We start from the raw sequence: 4913 nt of genomic DNA, 5'->3' as shown, positions 1-4913 counted from the left end.
AATCATATAAATACCTAAATTCTTTTAAGCCAAAATATTTCAATGCTTTGTCCAGTGTTTATATAAACTACATATGTATAAACTAAATTTATTTCAAAATAACCATGGCTTATGTTGGGAGCAAATCAAATTCAAAAACTCAATGCAAGGAAAAAATATACTTGTGGAATCTCTTCTGTTCACCTGATGTTGCCATTACATGCAACTGATGTTGCTATCACATGACCTTGTTAAGAAACAATAAAAGTGTGCACTCTAACTGGGAGGACTGGCTGTCCTCCCAGAAGGAGGTGTACTTTAATAAATATATCTAAGTCCCAGGAAACTCCTCTTTGTCCCTAACCAGTTCCCAGAGGACCTAAATGGGTCCAGTCATGTAAGCAAATCGGAATTTGGTCACTATTTTGGGAAAATATCATAAAAACTGCATGCAATAAATTTTAAATCACCAAAAATGCACAACCAATTATAAAAGATCCTCATTTCTGCATTCATTTTCAATCAATCTAATTAATTCATTTTACAAAATCTGATCATTTACTATAGTTACATGTCACTATTGACACTCTGCTTTCATTTTTGCTACCTGCCACTTTAAGGATTCCTAATTATATGTTACAGAACTTGTTTGATATTTTACAAAGAGATTCTGATTTATTAAGCAAAAGGCAGTTAACCACTGCAGCTTAACAAGAATTTAAGTTAATTGAACAATGCATTAAAAAAAGACAGGTTGTTCAAATAGATTTAAAAAACCTGTTGATTTTATTATTTTCTTTACCTTGCAATCTCCCACAGGCCTATTTTGGTAAATTAATGTTTGAAGGTCGCTAAAGATGTTATTATTTAAGAGGAAATGATCCTAATCACATAATGTGTGATCTCACAAAGGAAGAGGTTCAAAGTCTATTTATCTTTGATACCTCTTGGCAAATAGTATTAAGAAATTTTAATGGACAAATTAATAATCATTTGCCAATGTCAAAACTTTTATATTTCCTAATCATATTAATGAATATGCAACTATATGATGATATTATGAACTACTGATTATATATATAGAATGGAATAAAAATATGTTGGAGATGTTTTTGTTCATTTGTTGTTTATTTTTTTAAATAAATAAATAAGCAAACTTTTACAATTTCTAAAAAGAACACAATGGATTTTGCCTAAAATAGTTCAGGCTTCCCTGCTAGCTATTGCCATCTTTACTAATGGTAACAGTAATGGGCAGGCTGCATATGTCACCCCAGGGGAAAACAAAAGTTAGAAAACACCTTATACCTCAGCCTAACGTACTGAATTAGCAGCTGTAATTCAGGTATTGCAAAATTTTCCACAATCTCTTTATATTATTTCTAATTCTAAGTATGTCTGGCAAACAATTACTCACATTGAGACAGCTTCTTTGTTTGAAGGAGATGAACTGTCCTGAGTTTTTTACATTTACAAACATTAGTCAGAAGTCGAATTAATCCTCTTTTTATCATGCTTATAAGAGCTCATACTAATCTTAAAGGTCTTTGTCATTACAAAATCAACAAGCAGATACTCTTGTGGTGGTAACTCAGGATCCCACAACATTTCAAAAATTGACTCATATTAATAGCAAAGAGCTGAGAAAGAAATTTCCATCTTTATCTAAACAGCAAGCTCAGAACATTATTAGGACTTGTCCAACATGCAGACCTTTAAATGCACTCCCATTTGCACCAGGGGTTAAGCCTCGAGGTCAAAAAGCAAATGAATTATGACAAATGGATGTTACTCATATTTCACATTTTGGTAAAATGCAATATGTACATGTTGTCATAGACACCTTTTCTCATTTCATCTGGGCTACCACACAATCTAGAGGAAGAAAATGGACAATGGTCCTATTTATAGAGGGAAGCATTTGCATAAATTCTGTACTACTTTTCGTATTACTCATATCACAGGAATTCCACATAATCCCTCTGGGCAAGTAATTATTAAATGAAAAAACCAAAAACTAAAGTCTATGCTCATAAAACAAAAAGGGGGAGATCAGGAGGATGATGTTGTGAAAATAAGTACACCAAAGATCAATTAGCAAGAGCATTGTTTAAATTTTTTAAACATTTATGATAATTCATCATAGACTCCTGCAGAACAACATTTTAGTAATTTGGAAACAAAAAGTGATAAAACTCAAATAGAGCTGCAGTTGCAGCTGATCTATAGGAAAGATGTTAAGGATGATTTATGGAAACCATGCATGATAAAGGTGGGAGGTAGGTGATTTGCTCTTGTCATTGCAGATGATGGAAACCCAGTTTGGATTCCCTCGAAAAGAATAAAACCCAGATATGTTGACCCAGACAAAAATAACTAAGTGGGTAATGTATATTATAAGACATATAACTTTAACTGCTGAAGGACAGGGACATATTTATACTTATTGGATTTATATTCCTAACCTACCTCTGCTGTGGGCCCTAACATGGGCTAATCCAATTTTACCCAAATATCTGAATACTAGTTTAGGATTCCCAGGTCAAGTAGATTTTAGGCTTCCAAAAATACTTAGGAAGAAGAAAAATCGTGTCAAATTTAAACTCTTCCATTTTTAGAAAGACCCATATGCATAGGTAATGAATTACCATGTATGACAATAAGTAATTGAACTACATGGTTTAAGATTCAGAATGATTCTCATAATTACCTATATGTATATCCCTCTTTTAACTCTATGGAATCAAATAATACTTGCCTGTTAGATGAGAGAGAAAGTTGGAATAGATGTCAATTATGTCTTATGGACTGAGCAGTTATCATAATTATTGATTACTATGGAATTATAAGAGATGCAGCCCCTGTGTGGCCTTCCATCTCGAACTTGAAGATAACTGAGACTATATGGACAGGCAAGCTAAATCAGAGTTTAATACACAGAGGACAATTTGTGCCAAATCCATGGGATGATAAATATAACAGTAGTCAGAGAAATTTATGGAAAATTTTCCTAGGACTGTGATCAATTTTTATAGCAAATTCTAGTAACTATAACTTCTTTTTAAATAGCAAACATAGACATTATTTGTAAACATATACTAGAGATCTATATGTGTTTGTTAAAAGTCATATGCATATAACAAATCAAATTTTAATTGTAAGAACTGTTCTCTATTCACTTGTCTCCAAGAATTTATGTTGCAGGAAAATGAGATGATTGTAGCAACAAGGAGAAGAAGAGGTATGCTGCCAGATGTCAAGATCCTGGTAATCCTCTCCAGAAACACAAATCCTGATCCATTTGGCAAAAGAATATCTGAAAAGGACTAAGACTAATTGGACTCATTATTTCAGCTGTCATTGAAATCATTGGAATTATCACAGTCACTGTGGTCACTGGAACTGCATTGCATCAAACTATACAGATGCAGCATTAAGTCAGAGAATGGCATAAAAATGTCAGTGAGGGGTCTGGGTTTCAGAAGGGGTGGCAGTGGCACCAGTGGGGAAGATGCCAGTGGTGGTGATGGCGGAAGGGGGCTTCAGTTTCAAGAAGTTGCTGGGTCAGTGCGAGAATCAGGAGCTCGAGGCTCCTGGAGGTATTGCTACACCCCCAGTGTGTGGTCAGCTTCTAGCTCTCTATTTGCTCCATAATGACATGAATAATGCAAGATATCTTTGGAAAAGGATACCACTTGCTATAAAATCTGCCAATTCTGAACTTGGTGGAATTTGGTCAGTAGGACAGAGAATCTGGCAGAGAGACTTCCCTGGGATCTATACAACCATCAACGCCCACCAGTGGTCCGAGACCGTCCAGCCGATCATGGAAGCTCTGAGAGACGCAACAAGGAGATGAGCCTTCACCCTGGTTTCTCAAGCCTACACCTCCATAATCGCCGAGGACTTTGCAGCCTTTGTTGGGCTTCCTGGAGAAGAGGCTGTGAAAGGTATTTTAGAACAAGGATGGCAAGTTGACTTCACTACGAGAATGGTTATGCCCAAAAAACCAGTTGCAGGGACCCTGGATGTGTCCTTTAACAGGTTTATTCCCTTTTTAGAGCCTGCCCCAAAATGTACTAAGAAATGATGATCATGCATCTATGTGATGATGTTAAGAATTACTGATTGCATATGTAGAATGGAATGATTCCTAAATGTTGGGTTAATTTCTTTTTTTTTCTTTAATTAATAAAAAAAACCCCAAAATTGTAGGGCATTTACACCAAAGTCAGTGGGACTTCAGAGAATCTTTATCACTGGTTATTGGGCAAGATCTAATAGGAGTGTAGGTGGGGAGCTGGTAGAGATGGCAATTTGGCAGTGGCTATCTGAGGGCCACTGTTTGGCTTGATAAAACTGCCTGATTTGTATACCAGGCATGTATTTTTCTCTAATACCCACCGATTGGGCAACTTTTTGTGGTGCCAACTGCCATTGAGATCAATGGCCCAAGTATCCTCTTCAGTTAAATAAGAAAGACAATGCTGCTTGACATGACAGGTGGGAAGCAGCAGAGCAACCACAAGGGAAGACATTATTCCTGCATTGAAATGACAAATGACATTCACATGCATTCTACTCCAAAGGTACAGCCTATAATTTGTAGCATTACAGCATCAAATCTGGTCATTCAAATAGCAAAATGGGAATAAGGACACCTGGGTTTTATGCCCAGCTCTGACACAGTATATGACTCCAGGCAAGTCATTTAAATTCCCTGCACTTTCAACTGGCATTCTGAAATGGGTGTATTGCCACCTGCTTAGCAGAGGGGAATTCTATGAAAGGTCTGACATTTATATGATGCTTAAACACATTTCAGACCAATTTACCTTAAAAGTTCAATTTTTAACAGCTGACTTATACTATTTTTGGAAAATACATAAACACCATGAACTGATATTAAACCCTTTCTGAAAGGTTGATGATAA

The 4913-nt window shown here is 35.8% G+C and overlaps 1 pseudogene; it reads left to right on the top strand.

The window, feature by feature from the left end:
• Positions 1-3456: 3456 nt before the first annotated feature.
• LOC143672834 (COP9 signalosome complex subunit 8 pseudogene) lies at positions 3457-4069 on the top strand (annotated as a pseudogene).
• Positions 4070-4913: the final 844 nt, after the last annotated feature.

The sequence above is a fragment of the Tamandua tetradactyla genome (assembly GCF_023851605.1).
Source record: "Tamandua tetradactyla isolate mTamTet1 chromosome 18 unlocalized genomic scaffold, mTamTet1.pri SUPER_18_unloc_1, whole genome shotgun sequence".
Taxonomy (NCBI): Eukaryota; Metazoa; Chordata; class Mammalia; order Pilosa; family Myrmecophagidae; genus Tamandua; species Tamandua tetradactyla.
Note: the sequence above shows the minus strand (reverse complement) of the source record. Positions and strands in the feature narration are given on the sequence as shown.